A 23145-nucleotide genomic window follows, 5' to 3' on the forward strand; every position below is an offset into this window, starting at 1 on the left:
CTCGTTTCCGGCAAGACCCGACTGGCCTTGGGTCTATACGATGGCGAATTTAATGTCTTCAGGCAAGGTCCGGAGGAGACCAGGGGCGCTTTCCTGTACCCTACCGTACTGATACAGTCAGCAGGCCCGTTGGCAATCGGTAAGAACTGTGACTTAGGGTTGGTTCTTGTGAGCAGTTGCAGCATGTGCAATAGCGATGACCTTAGCCGCTGTGGGTGATAAACTACAATAACATGCTGCTGTGGCCACCTTACCTTGCGGAGTAAGGGCAACAATTCTGGTTCTTCGTGATCCGGGGTGCTGTCTAATGTCTGTGTACCGAACCTGACCGTCTTTGGAGTATTTTCTGGCGAGATGACGAACACGAGCTTTTCGGGGGCCCTTGTTGAAAGTCGGGTGCATGTGGCGGGATATGGGGGCTCTGAATTCCGGCCAGTTAGTGACTCTAGCCTTCTTACTCCTGGTGGGAGAGTGGGCGACCCTAATTGTAACTGGCATTATGTCGTGATCGCTTCCAAATGTGTCCGGCATGCAAGTCCAGTGAACGTTTGGTGTGTTTGTCGCAAAAGTGAGGTCGGGTGTTGTGTCCCGTGCCACACTCATGGCCAGTCTGGTTGGTTAGGTCAAATCGTTCTATAGTACAAAGCCATGACTTTGGGTGGCATGTAATAAAGCCGTGCCCTTTTTTGTGGATTGTGCGTAGCCCCAGCTGTAGTGTGGGGCGTTGAAATCTCCCACCAAGAGGAGGGGGTCTTGTTTGGAGATCTTGCACGCTTCATGAAGCAGGGTGTCGATTTCCTTGAGGGATGCGGATGGTGGGCTGTATACGTTAAGAATGTATATGCTTGGTTGAGAAGAGTGACTCGGGATAATTTCCACGAAGGTGTTGGCCACATCTGGAGGAAGATTGTGGGTCTGAGCGGGATGATTTTAGATGCGAAGCAGCTTATGGTCGAGCCTGTTCCTTCCGTCGTTGTGTGGGCGCCGTTGTGCGGCGTCTACACCCCCACTGCGCATGCCTGGCCAGGCACCGCTGATGGTGATTGTGGCAGGTTGCCCCTACTGAGTGGCCAACCAAGGAATATATCACGAGATAGCTTCGCGTTCAACCACCGTCATCTTCCCGTAGGGGAACCATGAGTACCAAACCACCAATGCGCATGGCTGGCCAGGCACCGCTCATGATGATTGTGACAGGATGCCCCTAGGGATTGGCCACCCAAAGAACCCATCATGAGATAGCTTCGCGTTCAACCACCGTCGTCATCTTCCCGTAGGGGAACCCTCAGTAGTATGCGGGGCATTCCTCCACTCCTCTCCGACGCTCCTTTCTTCTGGGGCATTCCTCCCCTCCTCTCCGAAGCTGCTCTCCTCTCTGGGATTGGGCAACGAATGGCAACACGCGCGGCTCAGCGCACGATAATGCGAAGCAGCTCAGGGTTAGAGACACGACGGTGGCCGCTGCATACTCCGCTGGGGGCGCCATTGTAGCTCCGTGGTATAAATGACGCGCGCGCGCACTCCGCCCCCCTCATTCTCCTCCCGCAACGCCGCGATCGAAGTGAAAACGAATGGGAACTTGAGTCGACCTCATGGCTGCTTCGCATACTACTCAGGGTTACCCTACGGGACGATGATGAAATTTTTTTTGTTTACCATGATGGCCGTTCTGCTTTGGGGGTCTTGCGAGATTGAGACGTAGTTTCGGAGGCCGGGGTTCGGAGTGTTTATCTCTTGTAGTGCGACAATGTCAGGAGGGTTTTCGAGGATGTAGAGGCCAAATTGGTCTTTCTTGCTGTTGTACGATCTGCAGTTCCATTGGAAGATGTAAAGGGTCCGCGCTGGGGCGGAAGTAATTACGAGAGACTAGATCGGGGTCGCGGGGAGAGGCTGCCGTCGTTATATGGATGGTATTCGCTTTTTGTGATGAGGCTAGGGATTGGGTCGTGGCTGGTGAGAGGGTGGAGATTGCCTTTTCCAGTTTCAACTGACGTGTTGTAAGTGCTTCCACTGTGGCGTGTAGTGGGGCGGTTGCTTCGGACAGGGCTTTTGTAATGGAGTCCAGCACATTGTTGAATCGCTCACCGAGCTGCTCGGGATCCGGAGACGGGAGAGGCGGGAGCGCGGAGGAAGTGAGTTTGTTCACTTTTTCTGTGAGGGCACCTAGACGTGCCTGAAATTCTTTTTGTTGCCCAGAGAATTTCTTTAAAAAGGCTGTTATGTAGGGGGGATAGGCGGTATTGTTTCGGGACATCATTTAGTTGTAGAGGTTGGGAGGGAGCAGTGTCGCGTATGGCCGCTGACCAGCTCACCTGGGCCGTGGGTAGTGGAGGATCCGGGGCTCGAGCAGGAGGTGCCTGGTTCCGGTGGTGGCGTTGTAGACGGGCCTAGAACTGTGCAGGCTGTTGCTTTAGTGCTCGCTGGGGTCGCGGAGTGGGAAGATACCTTTTGGGGAGTCATGGGCACGTTACCAGTAAAAAGTAACAGTGTAACAGTTACAGTTACCTAAGCCAAAAAAGTAACTATGTTACAATTACAGTTACAGAGTTCTCAAAAGTAGCTTGTTACTGTCGCAGTTACTGTGGAAAAGTAATGTCGCTACTTTTCCGTTACTGCAAAATTTCAAGCCATTGATCACACACCAAATAATACAGTTTATTTATGCAAAAGTACGAAGGCATGCGGGTAGTCCAAATTGCACTTTGTAATACTCCAGACGAAGAGAAACTAAAAGGTGGCACACCGAAGACCCCTGCCGCACCAACAATCGTCGTGTGCGCCTGGTTTTGTTGCATCACCTTTTTATAAAATATAGTCTTTCTTGAATAAATGGAAAACCAGCTCAAAACGACGATACACAAGAAGGTAACAAACAGAAACAGCGCCAATACTGCTTTTTCCCTTCTTGTGTGGTGCCTTTGTGTTTATTTTCCCGTTATGATGTAAAAAATCACCTAATTCGTTTTAGCCAGTCTTTCTTAGGTTACTCAAACGCGAAAATTTTGGGATGCCTACCTGTCTGTCCGTCTGTCTGTCGGTCTGTTTGCGGTCTATCTCTCAACTCAGCCGCTGGGAGAAAACAAAATAATTCTTAAACGAGTCGTTTAAATAAGCAAAACATTTCGAACTACTAAATATGGTGGTGATGCTCATACTTGTCAATGTAGGTGGGCAAAACGAAAACTTCAGGCATATTTCAAGCAAAACATCAATCTATAAGTAACTTTTGCATTGTTATTTTAATTAAAAAGCATTCACTTTTGCGCTAGAAAATAAATAAAATAAGCCATTAACAAATGGTTCGACCCCGAAAATCCAAAAGCGCTCGCAGCCCCGTGCCCTCTCTCAGGTTGCAGCATTCCAATATAAGACCAACAGACACAAAAGGATTGCACGCGAGCAGCGGAGCGCATCAAAATTGAATAGACCCGAGAAAACAGCCACCATGTTTATTGTGGGAAAGAAAGAGCTTGAGAGGTGGACGCGAAAGAGAAGAATGTCATTTACGTGGCAGACGTTGCAGAAGACTACGGTTTTTTGACAGCACTTGCAGTGAAGTGAGAGCATGTGCTGGCAATTTTTTGTTGATGCAGCCTTGGTGTCGCGAAATTTATTGGGAAAAGTCACTGTAACTTAAGGTGAGTGGTTTCTCAAAGTTCCCATCTGAGCGATTCGCTCCTTTTCGGAAATCTAATAGCCAGATTCTTTTTTTTCTTGTCTCTGTTCGACTTAAGACAAAGGAAAATTTTGAAGAAATCCCCCTTAAGACCGACCTGTGACCACGGTCTTTGGCAGGAAGGATGATCCTGCCGCTCAGTGACTTCCTGTCTTAAACAGCGAAAGAAGCCGTTTTGTGGAAAACAGGGCTATACAGACACAATTGAAAGGAGAAATTTTATAAAAACTGGAAAGCGCCAACTATACGTCGGCGGTTAAAGAAAGGTGCGGTTTGATAACATCGTTATAAAAAGCAAAGTAACTGTAATGGTATTTTCAGTTACAGTTAGTGTGTAAAAAAGTAACACTTTTACAGTTACAAGTTCCTCTAACCTAAAAGTAACTAGTTACAGTTACAAGTTACTGAAAAAAATAACTAATTATCGATAACGCTTTACTAGTAACTAGTTACTGCCCAAGGCTGCTTTTGTGGCACTCTTTGCTGGCAGTGAGGTCTGGCTGATCACAGAGTTTGCACTTTGGGAGACCGGTGTTGTCTGGTGATGGGCTCGCAGCACCACACTTGAAAGAGTTCGTGGACTGGTGGAGGGGGTACACGTCCCGGCGGTGGCCCACCTCCCCGCACTGTTGGCACAATTGCGCCACCCGCCTGTACGGGTGGCAGCGAATGAGTTCGCACCCCACTTTCACGTAGAAAGCCTTGCGTGAATTAGGTAAGGCTTATTGGCAGCCGTCAGTTCGAGTAGGACGTCATTGTCGATGTCTTCGGGCTGGCCGTGGATCACTCCTCAGGAAGTCCCGGGAGGGGGCTTCATGTAGGCGGTGATTTCGAGGCTGCTTTGCCCGAGAGTAATCATTGTAATTTGTGAGAGGACGGGAGCGATATGAGGATCTGGGGTGCCGGCTACGACGAGATTCTGCGCCGGTTGGGCTTAGATAGTGACCCGTTCTAGGAACTGAGCCCGGGGAAGACCGCTTAGGTGATCAAACCTTGTACGATGTCTCGCGTGCCCTAAGCTCCAACTCGCAGATCCTTTCTTGGTCGATAGACGGTGACGCAATGCGAGTCGGGCAGGCGGGGAGGTGGAATGGCGCCTGCAGGCACGTGAGGCTTGGCTGTAGAGTTGTTGTTCGGCGTTGTTCGATTCTCGGCTCGTGCTTTTCAGAGAGCTTGGCGGGTTCGTGCTGCGATCACCTCCGTCTATGGGTTGGGTGGATGGATCATCCGGCCGCTGGATTTGCCGTGCTCCATGGCTGCTGGTGGTATCCCTAGAGGTCGCAATCATGGTCGATCGGCGATGAACCTCAGCGAGGAGGCCCTTACCATTAGGCCTGAAGACGAGGCCTAGTGGTTCAGCCGGCGTGGTCGGCGAAGTTTCTGGACTGGAGTCGCCCCCCCCCCCCCCCCCCCGATGATCTTCGGGGGTCGTCTTGGTGTCCAAATGCTCCGCTGCACTTCACGGAGCCTGTAGTGAAGTTCTGGGAGGGGTCAGTTGAGGCTGGCCGATGGTAGAGCGAGAAAAACGGAAGCTGAAGTGAGGCGCGTGCGTCTACGTCGGCCCCCTAGTGGCGTTCCTCAAATTCAAGAGAAAAAACAAGTATTTTTTACTGTTCGTGTCCTTTGCTTCCGTATAATAAACGGAACCAGGTACCAATTAGATTTCACGGTCGTTTCTTTGGTTTATAAAAACAACGATCGGCCCACACGTGGGACATAACCCAGTTAAGCTACCGACGTGGTGCGTTGACGAAATGGTTAATCGTAAGGAGTTGATTGTTTGGCTTATTGCGTGGGTATATTAAAAGTAGAAACCTTTCCGCACTATGGATTGACACACTAGTGCGTGCACGATTGCTCAAAAATCGATAAACAATCCACAAACCACGGCGAAAATTCCCTTAGTGATTGATGGCGCTATCGGAGGGCTACTTTTCTAGATAGTCTAGAGCTTGGCCGCAATCCACACTGCGAAGGTGGTTGGAAAGTAAAGCTTCAAACGGCACCCAAAACAGTTGCCCATCCGACTTCACCCGAACTCCCACCCTTGGCTCTACATAGAGTGAAACCAGAGATTCTGCTAGTAGATAGCCGGAATTCGCGGGGTCGGCGTTCCGAACGCAGCAACAGCGTCGGCCACGACCGGGCTAGAGCTACGGATGCAGTCGCTGCAGCCCGGCTGGGACTCGGGAGAAAAAAAAAACGGAGAGGAGCGTCTTTCGAAGGGTGAGAGAGCGGAGCCTAGCTATGCTGATGTGCTAGCTTGGGGCTATACCACCACTCGACCCCAACGTTCGACACCGACACCGAAGCGCAGACACCGAAACAATTCGGCATGTGAGCTTAGTAATTCCCATTTACACCGATTTAAACTAGTTAGTTTAGTAAGTTTGAAAATTGAGAGAAAGCTGAGGGAACTTTTATATTCGCTATTTATCAGAACCAGTTGCTGATTTCGCCTTTTGTAATACCTCTTTAAACACAACCGGATTGGTATTCATGAATTTAGAAATCGGAGTCCAATTTGTGGCAAGCAATGCGCAAAAGGCAGCGTTTCTCTAGCGCCCAAATTTATGTATGTGGTTTGCACATTTTGTCTTCCCGCCCTGCAAACAATCACCAACGTTGTTTGCCGTACGACCACTTAATTCCGTAGGATGCGGGTTACCCTGGAGGTTCTGTCGAACAAGCTAATCAAGCCGGGCGAAGGCACCGCGCAGTAGACGCGAAGCTGCACCAAAACAGGCCCGGAAGAACCGTCGCTAGAGCAGACAACAAAGCCGTACCGCAGACGCCGCCGTCGGCGAACAGGCACTCCCGCGCGGGGAATGCTGTCGGAAATTCGCCGCGGCATCTCTAGTGTGCTCCATGAGTGAAACCCGCCGCCACCTCCTCCTCCCGCTACCGCCTCCGCGCGTTAGGAGTTTGTTGTCCCACACGACACAAAAGAACCATTGGCAGGTAGAGCTAAAAAGCTTTACTTTAAAAGGAAGGCTGCCATTTCTCCGTTCCTGTGTGCCCTTTGAAATCGCTTAGTTTTTCTTACTTTTCTGGCGTTCCATCTCGAATCTTCCTTGTAGTTAAGAAATTCGGAAGCAGCAAGTGTGCCTACTATAAAGAAATCTGCATGTCGTTCCAAATTGTCCTGTGAGTACGGGAGTCACCTAGCAGGTTCATACACGTGAACTTTTTGAACAGCAGAGGAAACATTTGGTACCTTCGTGAGAGCACAATACTGATGTAACAATTACAAAATTCGTTCTGGATTACATTGAGGACATAAACAGTGCCATGTCAGTTGCATGAAATACATCATAAAAAGGTGAATGGTTTGCGAGAGTCTTTTAATGTCCACGTTTGCGCACAGAGGTGAATATAGTGTAAAAAAAACCCTCGCGGTGGAGTAATTACGTGGTGACATAGCAGGCGTAATACCTGAGAAAAGGGCATGCGATTCTGAAGAAAATATCGCTGTAGCCCTGGTTTAAGTGCGGAAATGCTGTTGGCATGCCTTAAGGCTTGCATCTGGAACTTTTCAGTACACTTTTCAGGATTGATAAACTTTAGGTCATTAGGAGCACGTTAAGTAGCGGATTGCAAAGCACTTGCGTAGTAGCTAGGAAGAACACGTCACAGGGATAAATGTCTCTGTATTTCGACAGTCTGCGGTGGGCTTGGAAATTATGCGTGCCTTTCCATCGCTAAAGCCAAATGAATCTCGGAGTGTAATCCCTCTGGTATCCACCCGTATCGCGAAAGCATGCGAATACTGTCTGTGAAAAGCTTGTGTTGTGCATGTGCTAGTCTTCATGGAGTGCTTGAGCTCGCTCCTCCAGAAAAACACTAGTGACAGTCTTCTTTTACTTCTTTGGAAGCGCTCCTTGGCGCACTAAGATTGTAACGGACGATTGGGAAACGTGCCATGCTTCTAGAGGAAGGGAGATGGAGTTTCGTCTTCCCTAAACAATACCGAGCAAAACGAATGAAACTATTCTCGTAAAACGTCTGTTTTCTGCGCGTAGAAAAGACGGGCAGCGGCAGGAGTTCGTGGACTTGAATACTTCGGATAATAAAACGACAGAGTAAACACTCAGCATTTCATACATTTTAAGCTCTATTAGACGCCTCCCAGATTTATTACGTGCTTTGCGTTCTGGAGAGCTTCTCCTCGTCCTCCTTGCACGAACACAACTACTGCGTCTTAATTGAATGGCGCTCATATACATCCACTATTCAAGCGCGCTCGCAGTGTAAACTCTGAAATGCATACAGTTTTAGTACGGGCTCGTTCAATCCGACGAGGTTCTAAAAAATATCGTCCAAAGAAAGTGGAATTCGCCGCGGTATTTGCGAGAACGACCGGAGCCGGCGATTTTCGGAACTATCGACAACAATACGGAAACGCGATTTTGAAACCAGAATATGTTGCAACCCGCTTTTCACCGTCTCCGAAGACTCTCAGCCGGGTCTGCCTTATAAAATATTCAGATTTTATCGGCTCCTGGGCGGCCGTCTCAGATGCATGTATTTTATAGTGAGCTCGTCTAATACGGCGAAACTGCGCGCAGTAATACATTTATTGCCGCGTTCCAGTCCGAGTGGGAATAGCGGTTGTTACAACCGTATATCGCGGCGACGCCGCTTGCAAACGTTATATGGAATTAAAGTTGAGTTTTGCAATGGTGCACTTTTTCTAACTCTTGCTTTTCAGAATATCGAGAAGCTGTAAAAAATAAAAACGAAAACGAAATTCCAACCTCGAGCGCCAATTTGCCAAAACAACTGCTGCTGAAATACATGTTTCACACTCCTGTCTTTAATGATGTTTCAATTGAAACGGCAAGGTATACTAGCTGTCGAACAGTACTCAGTACTGGATTTGTCATTTGTGGAATAAAGAAAGGCGTAGAAAAGGAAGAGAAAGCTCATGGTCAGTCCCACACCATCCGTCTCAACCTCTCCCCCGCTGGACGAAGCACCATCACACGCCTAGGATGTCGAGTACCTGGAGGTTAAAAAGGTTTCGGGGTGTCGGTTCATAGTCACACGGAAAACTTAGCGCACAAACAACACAGGATGAAGCGAGGACGGAACGAGTGCTAACTTTCAAAAATTGGCTCATGGGCGAATCAGAGCAAATAAACAGAGCTGGCTAGCAAGACGAGAGAAGTAAGCAAAAACATCATCAGGAAAGACCAATGAAGAAAAACAGACACGTCCCGCCTACAACAACAAATGAACCTCCAGTTTTGATAAGGGCTGCTGATGCACCGGACCTTGCTATCCCCGCCGCTTCCACAATTACTCTTGCCAGACTAGAGCGATAAAAAATCTAAACGATCGTCGCACAGAGGATAACAGGGGTTTGCGAGATACAGTTTTTTACAATGGGCGGCCTACTGGCCTTGTGCCCTTTTAAACGAACGTTGAAGCATACGCCCGCGTGGCCGATATAGTGCCTGCTACATGAGACAGAGCAGTTTTGTAGACAACGCTACGCCGCCAGTGTACAAAGGCTTCTCTGTGCTATTTAATGCACATCGGTTTCCGCGCTCGCATGGGACAGCTTAATCTTCACATGGGACAAAAGCTTGTTTGGCGCCATGAACAAGACCTTCACCTCTGAACATTAGCCTACTTTCTTGATGTTGCGCGAAAATTTGTGCATATACAGAAACCTATCTTCTCTTTGGTTCTTCTTTCATTGTCCTTCCTCTCGTTTTCTGCCCTCTGCTAGTCTGTAAAACGAGATTTTTCTTCCGCGATGCAGACCTTCAGGAGAGGAAACAATCAGTTCCTGAAGAACTCAGAGGCTTCCCCCCACGGCGTGTTGGTATGACATGCAGAGAGCACAAGACAAGAAGGACAACAAAATTTTCCTCTTAACCAGCGTAGGGTGTGCCCGCGTGTACGGCCGGGGAGGCTTCATTTCTTTTGGCTCACACGACCAATACACGTGACCGTCTATTAAAATTCAGCCGTAAAGTTAGGAAGCTCAAGCTGTCCTGATTGTGCAATTAACCGTCAGAATGGGCGGCAAAAAAAAAGGCAATTAAATCGGCTGGATACGTGGGACTACGGGGTCTTTCAGAGCTAAAGAACAGTCTATGCGAGTCCTAGCTGAAGGGTCACGAAAACTGAAAGTGTATACAAAAATCAAAAATCCTTCGCCGCTACTCGACGAACTTCAGGCGTTAACGGCGGCGCCAGCAGCTTACCGTTGTTTTTGCGCCCCTTCGCGTTTGTGTTCGGGTCAACGCTTGAACTCTTGCTCTTCCTCGAAACGAACGGCATCCATCAGTCCAATAAATATTTAAAACTTGGAAGCCCTTGAGCTCCATTCTCGCGTACAAACATGTGGCTGTCCGTTTCCCTTCCCCCCTCGTATGCATCTTACTGTGTGTGCAGGATGTCTGTGTAGCACATCAACCCACACCGGAACCACTCGATTAAGGAAGACAGCCGACTAACCGCATTGAGCCATCTAATTTCGACATCTACATCTTCCACCAGCACAACCGGCATTTCATCGCTAGCGGAATGCAGCCTAGCGGTGCGTGCACGCCCCCCTCTTTGTACCTGCAAACCATGGACGCATAAACCAGCAACCGGTGATGCCGCATACTAAGGCGTGAAAGACACCGGCGATAATGTCGCTCGGAAGGCTTTCTAAGCTGAAAAAGAAATGTAGGCTCAAGCCGATGTTCCAGCTGGGGAAGTTTCTCTTCTAACGGGGTGGATTCGCAGCTATTTGGAGAAGTGAATTTGAACGGAAACGGCAACGGCGGGTTTTGGTCGATTTAGGGGGAAGCCAGAGGGCTTCCCCCTAAAAGGGCTTAACGGCTGCCCTAAAAGGCAGCCGTTACCTGTGCTTCACGGGAGCGGCGTTTTATGGCCGCGCCATCCAGTGAGCGAACACAACAGCTCGCTGCTGCCTTGTCCGGGGCTAATCCGAACGACGTGACATTTGCGCGGGAGTTTCGAACACGATTTGCACCATGCTGGCCGCATGCGGCGGCGCAGTCCGAGGTAGCAGCAGAGTAGCGCACGCTGCCGTAGTCGGTAAAATGCTTGTCTATAACGCTCGAGCGGCGTGCTCCGGACTGCGCGGGAGACATCTAGTGATAACGCCTGATTTGAGACCGGTAGAATGGGAGCATGCGCGACCCGCATTAGCGCGATGGCTGTTTCTCTTGTCGCTGTGCCCGTCGCCTTGGCTTCCGTCCCTTCTTTCGCCGGGAGAAGCGCTGCCTGCACTGCCGGGCCGGGACGCAATACTGAAAATTAGCCATGGGTAGCACAGCGTTGGCTGTGTTAAACTACGTACAACGCTTAATTTTCGCGGGACCCTACGCAATTTCGATAGCAGATTTTTCGGTATGCTATACAACGAACAACAATCGCCGAAAACGCAACGCTGCCGGTGTTTTCGAGTGACTAGATATCGGTCCGTGATCACCTGCACAATGCATTCAGTATTGTGGCGATAGCCCGACAGCAGGGACGTGCAAAGCCGAGCCCAGAATCCGGAGAGTGGTGCACGCAGTACTTATGCAGCTATTGGCAGAGCGATAACGCAATGAGCAGCTGTGCGCCAAAGCTAATGCAGATGAGAAACTCGAACAGCGCGCGCTAAGGCGGGCAATGTTGGCTTTTGTTTCCCGGCCCGGCAGTGCAGGCATGCAGCGCTTATTACGGTTAAAGAAGGTGTGGAGGCCAAGGCGACGGGCACAGCAAGGAGGGACACCATAGAGCTTCGAACTAATATATACTAGAGAGAAATCTGCCTCTGCAATCGCGGGCCACCGTGGGCGGTGCCATTGCAGCAAGCACCAAGTTCCTCGCCTGCTTGGCTTACCTAGTCCTGTCGCTTCTTTTTTGTGTCGAATTCAGGAAGGCGACATTTTTTTTCTTCTGCATCGTGCAAAAAGCTTTTAAATAATTACTGACAAATAAATCTTTCTGGAAGTTTAATTTTATAATAACAAAACCATTTTCAACAATCCTTTACAGTAATATTGTTGCTTTTTTGCAGCCAGAGGCAACTTTTCAGCCTGTTCAGGAGCCATGCGAAGGACAAGTGGAACGTGCCTGGCCCTTTCATGACGGAACCATTGTTGAAGCCCGGCTCCCCTAGACAGTGGCGTCAGATTTCCCTCTAGTATATATTAGTATGAAACTCTATGAGGGGCACCGCCATCGCCCGCATACGGGCCGCGCATGCTCACATTCTACCTATCTCAAACCAGGCGTTATCACTAGGTGTCTCCCGCGCAGTCCGGGGCACGCCGCTCGAGCGTTACAGACAAGCCTTTTGCCGACTATACGTTCGCTGAACACGCGAACACTTCCTGGAACGCAGCAGAAATGCGTCGTGACCGAGAAGGCTGCAGCTCGCGCTCCGCACGAATTTCCTATCAAGCAGTGTGGTAATCGTCAGCGCATTTTTTTTTACGCCCATCCGTGCTTCTATTTATTTTCCGAAATCATCTGATAACCGCACTACCAACGTTAGCTGGCGACTGGGCAACTTGAAAAAGTGGCATCGGGGGGGGAGGCGAGGGTAAAAATAGTTGTGGAAGATGTGTCAGAGGGGGTGAGTAGGAACACCGGAATGGCGCTGAGTAAATCGATGACACCGGAATGAAAACTGGGGGGGGTTAGACATATACTGCTTTGCAGTAAAAGCCTCGGGCTCAAGATGCCGCCTTGAGGATCTCCTTGCGTGACGGGATGTTCGGCCGTTTCGCCATCACTGGTGGCCATGTAACGTACCGGTCTTGTAAGTAATCGCATAGCCACCCGCCGCGGTGGCTCAGTGGCTAAGGCGTTGCGCTGCTGAGCACGAGGTCGCGGGTTCGATTCCCGGCCGCCGCGGCCGCTTTTCTGATGGAGGCGAAAAGCAAAAGCGCCCGTGTGTACGAGATTTCGGCGCACGATAAAGATCCCCAGGTGGTCAAAATTAATCCGGAGCCCTCCACTACGGCGCGCCTCATCGCCTGCGTTGCGTCGGCACGTTAAACCCCACAATCAATCAATCAAGTAATCACATTGCCACTGGAACATGCGTCCTCAAATCCCTATGCATGTCATCTCTCTTCGAATGGTTTCGTGTGCGACACTGTCGATTGCCGCTTTGATGTCAAAGAAGACAGCTACAGTGATGTTTGCGGCTGATTTTTGCCGGGTAACATCTGATACCAAGGAAAGGATGTTGTCTACACTACTACGTCCTCTCCTGAACCCAGACATTTGCAATGGATAAATGTATCGATTCTCCAGGTTCCAAACAAGCCGTTCCAGCCTCATCTTCTCCATTAATTTGCCAATACAACTTAGTAGTGCAATTGGCTAATAACAGTCTATATTCGTTGCCGGCTTGCTTGGTTTTAGAATCGCCACGATCCGGGCAATCTTCCAGGAGGCCTCAAGACGCCCGATCTGCCAAGACTGGTTGCAGAGGGAGAGCAACTGGTGGAGAGCCTGGGAACCCAAGTGGTGTAACGCGAAATAAGTAATTCCATCAGCGCCTGGGAGGAAAGCAAGTTGAGATTTCCCAACGCCGTGGTAAGCTCTTCAATGATGAAAGGTTCGCCCTTCAGCGTTGCGTTCGTGGTGGAGTAGCAGAACGGGGACACCTCTGAAATTACCGCTTTGGTGGTTATAGTGGTGATTTTAGTGCAGAATTTCTCGAGAACGCTCACTTCACTCACGCCCTCCCGGAGAGCCATGGATGAGAACGGGTGAAGTGGGCTTGGTGGAGTTTTCAAGGTGCGAAACGTTTACCTGATACGCGTGAGTCGTTTGCGTGGATCCAGTCTACAGCAGAACCGAATCCAGCGCTGTTTAGTTATAACAGGTGTAATTCACGACCCGGTGCAAACATTCTGCTTCTGCAGGTAAATGTTACTTTTCAAGGCAACAAAGGCTTTGGGTATAAAGATAGAAAGATAAAAGCTCCAAGAAGCCACTCGTACTCAAACCAAATGGGTATTGACAATAGACTGCACCGATATCATCAATGGCGGCTACGACGGTTGATAGTAAACCTCCATGTGGCAAAGACTACAAGACTAAAACCAACCTTTATGTCGACGCGAAAGGCCGTTAGGCTTGCATGACTACTTATTTTTGAAGTGTCCATAACGGCGACAGAATACCTCCTACGAAACAGGCCGGCCACGTCAAGAAAATTAAGCTTGTTCATCAAGAAGTCTGCAAAACACTTTTGCCACGTACTTGATCCCGAAACAATCACGCTAAACGGACATTGATTCTTATGACTCTGTGCCGCGAAAAACAGTTCAAGAAAAACATTCTCCATGCTCTCCATTTGCCTCACACCTTCCATAACGTTAAGCTGCTCGCACATCTCCTAAGCTCGACATTTAACCTTCTTAAGAGTATCTTTCCTTTTGTCTTGAACAGCTTGATCAGCTTCGTAAGGTTTAGCATAGAACACTTCATTCCTGTGAACACTAAACCCGCCCCCCTTATCCGCTGGCAGGACGCAGTGGCCAAGATACTTGAGAGTCATAGCCCTTAGTTGTAGGTGAACGTCAGTGCACGGGTGCGTTGTTCAGTCAGACTGCTAAGACAAAGCGAAAGGTGCCGTTGAATAAGGTTAAGTGGTGAGCTAAGGTGTTGTGCAAGCATCTTAACCTTATTATTGAAGTTGTAACGCAAACTGAGAGCAGCGACGACGTCTCTCTTGAAATGTTGGTTTGCGGCAAAGACTCAGACGATAAAATGTCCGTTCCGCGTGATCGTGTCGGGATCGGGTACGTGGCAAAGTGTGTCACAGACTTCTTGATGCACAAACATAAGATGCTTCACGTGGACAACCCGTTTTTTACGAAGAAATGTGCCGCCATTATTGAATTTTAGAAAACATGTGGCCATGTAAGTGTAACTGCCTTTTCTGTCGACATAAAAGATTTCCTGTGCAGAGTCGAGGCCACCATTAATAATTTTGTTCCGCTCGATTTTGAGAACCCCTGTGGTGTGAGTACGTGTGGCTGCTTGGAGCATTTATATTTCTATTTGAAGGGTGACCTTTGTTTCCTTTGTGTTTAACATTTACCTTCAAAAACAGGGTTTTTGCATAGGGTCGTGCGTTGCACCAGTTTTAAATGACTTGTTTTTATGCCGTTGTGATAATGCCCTCTTTCAGGTACATTGATTTCTAATATTTGAGACACGTCAGTTTTCTTGATCCTTCCATCAGGAATCGCATGCCCTGTTTTTTACCCTGACACGATCTGTTTTTTCCGGTATCCTGATGTCCTAAATGCCTGTTTTATGCCACTCAGTTTTACGTTTGAATTTCCCGTCCAGGAGAGCATCAAAGTTTTAGATTTGAGGGTGCGTTTTAAAGTTGATCTCATGTGTTGGATGTATAAGCCAAGAGCCAAGAACTTCCCTTGCCATCCAGCTGGGGACCCTCTAAGCAGGTTAAAAAGAATATTGTGTAGTCCTTCTTTCTAGTGCTCTCGGAAAGTTATGCCAGCACGCCATCGACAAAACCCCTCCAAGTGCAGGTGTTCTTTTGTGACGAAGACATTTTTTAAGAAATTTCTGTTTGCATGCTCAGTTGTAAACTCATTGGCGACAAGGTAGTTTAACAAGGAAGGCAAAGTGTGTCAAATCATCTGGTTTCCAAAGGTAGAGCGCGAAAGTTGTACAATTCATATTTCTTCTTAACGTGTTGGATATTTGTATGCTTTTGCTGTTAGCTTCGCAATCCATGTTGTGAAAGTGCCGTGACGATGTAAGAGATTTGTATTTTTTTGCAAGGTTGAAGTTAAAAGATTCTGACCTGAAATCAAATTGAGTTTGGTGAATAGGTTTCTTGCATGTGCATTATGCTCTACGCCAACTACTTATAGTATTGCTTTTTTTGTAAAACGTACATTCGATTTACGTTTCCTTAGGCTGGGTTTACCCACAAGACTGCAGTAAATCAGTTGAGACATAAACAACGAGTTATAGATATGTAGATTAGCAGCAGGTGGCAAAAAATATTTAAACTTACCTAGTACATATTGCAACAATTTTTGTTATTCGCGTAAAAACATTGTTTACATGGTCATTCCAAAATATTTTTGTGTTGAATAGTACACCAAGTGTTTTGACGGAATATACTACTTCTACTCTTTAAAATCACCTGCCCTTAGAGATGCTTTCGAGTGTCTAGGGGAAAAGAGATCAAGTTTGGTTTTTTTAGTGTTAATTTCCAAAGAATTCACAAAACTCCAACCATGCAACTCTAACAGTGTCTTGTTTATCTCAGATCCGAAGGTTTGGCCCTTAAACCTGAAAAATAACAGTGTGGTATCATCTGAATATATGACGAACTGCAGACCCTGGCTTATTTTAGTGATATCATGGACGTGAAAGTTAAACGGAAGAGATCCAAGAATGCTTTCCTGAGGTCACGAAAACTGAAAGTGTTTAGAAAAATTAAAAAGCCTTCAACGTATCTTGACATTTTCACATCATTTAGATCTCCAACCGCTGGAAGAGCGCATTGTCACGACGGGAGAACAAAAATCACTTATAACAGGTGTAATTCATTGTTGACTGACCGCATAAAATGCCGAGAATCCGTTGAGTGTCCACCAACTGAAACTACTTGCGTACGAGTTTGCAAATATGATTTTATTAAAGCCATTTGAACACCTCGTACGCCGTGCAGTCCTAGCTTTCCTAATAGAGTTGCGTGATTTAGGCGATCGAACGCTTTTGAAAGATCTATTTATATTCTAGCTACAACTTTTTTCTTCAAGCGCTTTCAAAATAAATTCTTTCTGGGTAAGAAGGGGCCGCTGTATAGATCTGTGTTTACGAAACCCGAATTGTGCGGGGTTACTCAAACTAAACTTATCGGCAAAACTTGTTATTCTAGTGTGCAATGGTTCTTCCAACCCTTTTGAAAATGCGGGTTGAATAGAGATCGGGCGGTAATTTTTTAGAGAATCTGTGTCGCCATTATCGACACTGCGTCCTTCTTGGAAATATTCCCATCATGAGATAAAGATTACATACGTATGTAATTGGAGTTACAGTTAAACTGAAAACATGTTTTACACGTGTGATTTGAAAGTTTTGTATGTCGCGTGCTGCGCTATTTGCAAGAGATTTATATGTTAAGCCAACTTTTGGTTTCAGGTGTGGGCAGACGAAACAGACTCGCCTCTCTTCTTGTGACGACATTTGCAGCCTCAGGGGAATGTGTGCTGGGAACAAGATTTGTAAAATAGAGGTTGAAGGAGTTAGCTATATGAGTGCCCCTAATCGTTTTGTTGTTTACTGTCAGTTGAGATATGCGCTGTTCGTTGGGGCGCGGTTTAGCAGTTTATTTATTTTAAATGCAGAGCATTTCTTAGCCTCGCCTATTCCTGCGTCGGACGGTGTCAACAGCTCCGCGTCCGCAGCAGGTGCGCCTCTCCTTCCCTCCTCTCTCTCAACAGCAGCTGGCGCGCGCATGCGTCGTAGTCAGCCCGTCCGCTCCGTCGCGGTCTCGGTGTAACAGGTGCGTGATAGCAGCGCGGTGGGGCGTGGAAGTGCGCGCGCTGCTTGCGCATGCGCGCTCTTCCCCCCGTACTGCTCTCCCTCTACTGCGCGCGCTGCAAATATAGCGGCTAGCGGTCGCTCGTGTTTCAGTCACTGCGTTGCTCCTTCCTTTCTTGGTTGACGCTCGTGCCCACGTTTACTCATGTCTGCTACTCCAGCATCACGGAAGAAGCGATAGCGATGGAAGCAACACTGCCTTCAATCAGTACTGAGGCCCCAATGCTCTGCATTTACTCGCGTTCCCCTCGCGGAAAGGCGCGGGAATTTTTTTTTTCCAAACCTTGTCTGGCTTGTGATTACAACCTAGTTCAAAGTAATTATAAAAATAGTGTTGCTTTGTATGCCTAATTAGGATATTGGTTTTGTTTCTATGTTTCCTAAATATTTCCCCGTCATCTCGTTCACGCGTTTCTAAAATTTTTCTGTTACTTTCCGTTTTATCATCTTCACGCATTCGTTTTAAATTTACGGGCTTTTGTAGGCTTTTCAAGGTTAACTAGAGGAAAATATTGCAAGTATGCCTCCCTGAAGACGCCCGAAACACTTCTCACATGGTTCATTTTGGCCCGCCGGATTGATACTTTTTGTCCCAATTCATTGCAGCGAGGTTCTAACGAGAGGTTTCTCAACTGCGGCTGTTTATATTATGAATTTTTATATTGGTGTTACTCTCAGGTTTTCTTCGGTTTGTAGTTTTTTTAAATCAGGAAGATGAGTAGGTGATCACTGAGGCTTGATTCAAGCACACCTGTAATTGTTCCGTCAGTGGGCATGTTTGAGATGAAAACATCCAGTAATATTCGCGTATTTGTGGTAATACGCGTAGCGGTTTTGATTTGTTGACCGAAACCGTTTGATAAAAGCAGTGTTTTGAATTCATGTTGCGAGGCTGTTGGTTGTAATGTTCGATCATTTTGATTTGCGTTGATTAAAACACGTTTAATACCATTAAGAAAGCTATTAATGCTGCCATCTTGTGCGGGATGCATTACTACAAACACGTATCTATGACTTCTAGCAGATAAACACTCAATATCCCATGCGGAAAATGACAACTTTTCTGGAAGATTACATTCAAAGCCATTTTTGATGTTGATTAACGACACCCACCTCGTCGGTGGCATCGGTTAAAATAAAAACTTGCGCCAATCCACCCTGTGAATGTGGTTGGAAAGCATAGCTCCTCATCATTAAAGGCATTCCTCTTTCTCAAAGCTGTCAACGGCACCCACAACGATTGCTTATGCGACGTCCCTTAAATTAGTCACGTCACTTTACAAATAGTGAAACCAGAGATTAGTGAAATGCACTTAACCAGACCCGTTATTACTTCAAAGAGATATTCCTGGTAAGGTTAAATCAATGATAATGCATGAGCGGTGGTTGGTTGCATTGTATTTGTTAGCACACGAGTGGAAACGCTTTTTATCAAATTAAAGGAATCTCAAACCCGGTGTTAGACGATCTCAGTTCTCCATCTCTGCCGCCGCGGACGGAGGCGATGAGATCGGCGGCCGAGACGGTGGAAGAGGACGAAAAGACGAAGGAGGAGAAGGAGGAGACAGAGGAGAAAGTAGTACTTCTATTCAGATTTCTCAACGGCCCAGAGTGCGGCCCAGGGGAGTGGTTCTTTCTTCGCTGGAGCCCACTGGAGTCCGCGCCGCCTGTGCTCTGTCCACCAACTGAAGCTGGGTAGGCAGACAGGGGGTGGACAGCAGCATCTCCCATTTCTCTTGTTCGGTAGTTAATGGAAAGAGAGGAGGGTGCTCAGGGGTAAAGTCGCACACATCGATTGTGTGGCGGAGTGTTCCCACTTCTGAGCAATATTTACATTCATTGCGTAGCGATTCGAGGGCATTCGTAGCGATTCGAGGGCATTATGTGAAGACGCGTCGGGTGTGGGAAGGAGCCGCATTCTATGCTCCGTAGAGTAGTTTGTTTTTCTCTAGAAAGGTCAGGGTAAGGCAAGGGTAGGGTCTGCCTCTGAAGGCGATAAAGTTGGGTTATGTCCCTAAACGAGACAAGTGGATGACTGCCCTCATGCAGCTCCAAAGCACGGGGGGTAAGAGCGCAGACTTGTTGGTGGGCGTATTCGTTGCCCTCCATGGGAGCGCGAGCGGGTCTACAAATGAACTGAATGAAACCGTTTGGGAAGTGGGTTTTTAGCGCACGCAGTGCACGTCGGGACACTCAACCCGAATGGTAATTCAGGCAGTCTTGTTAGGAATCGGTTACTACCTTCCGAACCTCTGGTTGAGTGAGAGCCAAGGCGATGGCTGCCTCTTCTGCTGCCACTATGTCTTGAGTCTTGAGTGAGGCACACGCAAGGTGGTTGGTTCCGGAGGTAGCCACGATGATGGCGTACTACTGCCCTCGATGTTGGGAGGCGTCAGTGTATATAGATAACTGCATGATTCCCACAGAGGGTTGTGTTGAGCGCTTGAGCCCGTGCTTGTCGGCGACCCTCGTCATGTGAGGTGTTTATATTTCTAAGCAAAGGGAGCATCTCAGTTCTTGTCGCCAAGATTGCGGGAGTAGATCAAATGGCGTGACATTCTGTGCTGCCCAGCCAATCTGGTGAAGGATGCGGCAACCCACCGCACTTCTGCTCATTCGGAGCTTCTGGTTAGAAAGGTGGCCCTCTATCAGCTCTTCCACCGTATTGTGGAGCGCCGTGCTAAGCAGCCTCTCTGCGGATGCACTCAGGGGAAGACCAATGGCCTGCTAAACCGTCTTTTTAATAATATATAAATCATCTTTATGCACTCCTTGCCGAGAAGTGGGTTGACGTGATTCTCGAGAGCCCAAAGCATGAATTAATCAAAAGGTATCAGCATTCTTGAGGCCTCGCTTCTTGGTGGCAACTCGCCTGATCATGTGTATGATTTGATTGCTGCTGTGTTTGAGGCGCTGCAACGACAGGTCACTCTTGGTGTTGTCCTGGAGATGTAGGACCAGGATCGTGATAATGGGGCTTGTAGTGATAGCCTGGCCATCAAGGAGTATTTGAATGTGTTGATGTGTCGTTTGGCGTGAGGGCGGACGACAAGGAGATATGATTTTTACGTGAAGACTGGAGGCCACAGGCTTTAGCACATTGGCGTGCCATGCCATGCGTTGGTGTGAGCTTCCTTTAATTTTTGTAACTCCTTGCACACGCGCAAGGCGCGCACAGGGCCGCTAGACGTGCCGTGGATGGAGCGCACAACGGCGCGTGACGTCGCGTGACGCGATCACGTGGCATTCAGCAAGAATGCAGGGGGTAAACCTCTAGATATGCTTGGTGAGCCCGCCACCTGTCTTCTCCATCTCCGCATGGGCTCGTAGATAAATCGGTAAGACAACGAGCTCTCGCTTTGTTACGCTCTTAGTTCCAGGTTCGATTCTTGGCGGTGCCAGTAAATTCTTTTATTTGTTCACGGGAGTTTTCTGTTGACATCAACGGTCGCGAAAGAACCCTTGGGGGGTAGAGGTATAAAGCTTTGCTTTAAAATGGGTTAGATCATGCATGTCTCATTACTTCGAGCTCTGAAGCAAACCAGGTTTCTGTGCGCATTACTGCGTCAACAGTAAAATTGAATTGCTTTGAAAAGTTATTGAAGAGCTTCTCCTTATTTCGCGCAGAACGTATTTTTAGGTGGAAGCATTTGGTTCCTATGCTGCCATTATTATGGACGGTGTTGTTGAAATCATTGCACCGTAGCGCCATGATGGTTACGATGGTAACAAAGGTGATGAGGTTTCATTATGGAATCATCTCGACATCTCGTTCACTTTGGATATGAATGACGTTGTACTGTTTATCTCTTGTGGCAGGAATTCGCCCCTCCTTTTCCCATACGAATTGCCACTGACTTCCCTTTTCATGGCAATAGTCACACCTAGCAGTTTTTTAGAGCAGGGAAGAGATGCTAATTCACATACACCGGTGTGTTTGCTGAAAATCTAAGGCCGTTCGTTGAAAGCCTAGCTTTTTCTGCCTTGGAAAGCCAGGAGTCGCGCTTTGACCTGCTCTTGAATTGTGCAGTGATGTTCGAGCACTTTGGTTCATTTTTGGTTTTTTACCCTGTGGCACACCTCTATGTATGCTGGCGCCAGATGTTCGTGCAGAAGGGTGCGAGGTTTGCACACAATCTTTCCAAGATTTTAATTTTTCGCTTCCTTTACCCCTTTTATCTCTATGTTGCACTCCCTTGAGTACTGCTTGCTTGCTGTTATTCTCTTTTCTTGTTGCTCAAGCTGCTTCCTTTGTTTCTGGCATTCATGCTTTAATGACTCGTTCACCTTTTTTAGCGTTGCATCCTCCATTTCGACCAACTCGTGGCCCTTTTTTGCTTCCTCAAACTTCCCGCTCATGAAGTCGAGGCTTTCCTTGGTTTCCCTCAGCTCGTTCATAAGATCGCGCTCAATCTTACTTTTGAATTCTTTCATTTCTTACTTTAACTCCTCGATGAAGTCCTCCATGCGAGCAGACAGAGCTAAAGAGGCATAGCAAGTGCCACAAAAGGAAAAGCAAAGAAATAATAGCTCGCCTGTTACTAGCCGGAGCAAGACAGCATAAAAATATTGGAAGGAAAGCGATTCTAAACAGCGTGGTGATTGCCGAAATTGCGGCAATCGGCCGATGTACTGCGCTACCCCGCTGCTGCCAAGTGGTTGGTCCGTCCTTCTACTCCTCCTATATAGCGATAAGCCCTGACGGTGATGCAGCGAAGCAGCTGTCGCTGAATTGTCAAAGGCAACGATCTTGTTGCTATTCCCATTTTTATTCAATGATATCCTCAGTCTAGGTGGGTATCGCTGGAAAATGTAGTTATTAAGATGATTCTTGGTGTTATTTATGGTCCCCCGTAATATAAACAAATTCGATGTATCTTAGAAATTTCTGATGCGACACTGATCATATTTGGTGATTTTAATTTTCCTTATAATAATTGGTCTACCATATCCGTAGGTGGACGCAGTCTTGAGTACACTCATTTGTACTTAAACTCACGATTGAGTACGATGATTAGTGAGTACACACCCAGAATAAAAAAGTGAGTACGATGACGAGTGAGTACAGGGGTAAGTCCCCTACTCATGAGTAAAGTACTCATGAGTACACTACTTATGAGTATGAGTACTCATGAGAACAGTACGCATGAGTACTCAAGAGTATGAGGACTCAAGCGTATGAGTTCTCAAGAGTACACAGCACTCGAATACATAATACGTACTAGTACAGCACTCATGAGTATGGAGTACTCACGAGTACGAGTACTCATTAGTATGAATACTCATGAGTGCAATACTCATGAATACTGTATTTCAAATCGAGTGCTTGAAATCGTGAGTACATGCACTCGTGAGTACAGTAGGGCAAACGCGTCTTATCATGAAGTCGAATCTGGGCGCGCGTGTACCAGTCGCAAACGTTTAGCGGTGCTGCTGTGCAGCTTAACAAGGATGGCGAAAACAGACTACCAATATTGCTGCCCTCTTTTTTCCCGGTTCCTGTTTGGCGCTGTTAGCGTTTCTCGGCGCTAGCTCGCTAAGGGGTAAAGGCAAACGGAAAAAAACGAGGGGGTGAGGGCCCGGTGGGAAACACAGCCACAGTTGCTCGGTTCCTAAGGCACGTGTTGATCGCGGCAGTTATTTTTGTTTACAAATACGCGGCCTGCGAACACGTGGCTGCTTCGTTTCGCTTGCTCCATTCAAGTTGTTTTAGGGGAGAGGCGGTGGGGGCTAATAATATGCAGTACGGGCACTGAAGTCGCTCTTCCTCGGCATTCAGTAGTTTCCGTAGACGCATGTCACGCTGTGTAGTCATGTCGTGAGCCGAACCGCTCATTTACCGCTCATTATTTACGTGATTCGCGTCAAATCGACTGCATAGTTTGTGTCACCGAAAT

The sequence above is a fragment of the Haemaphysalis longicornis genome, unplaced genomic scaffold, assembly GCF_048455015.1.
Source record: "Haemaphysalis longicornis isolate Haplotype H1 unplaced genomic scaffold, Haemaphysalis longicornis Haplotype H1 scaffold_4, whole genome shotgun sequence".
Taxonomy (NCBI): domain Eukaryota; kingdom Metazoa; phylum Arthropoda; class Arachnida; order Ixodida; family Ixodidae; genus Haemaphysalis; species Haemaphysalis longicornis.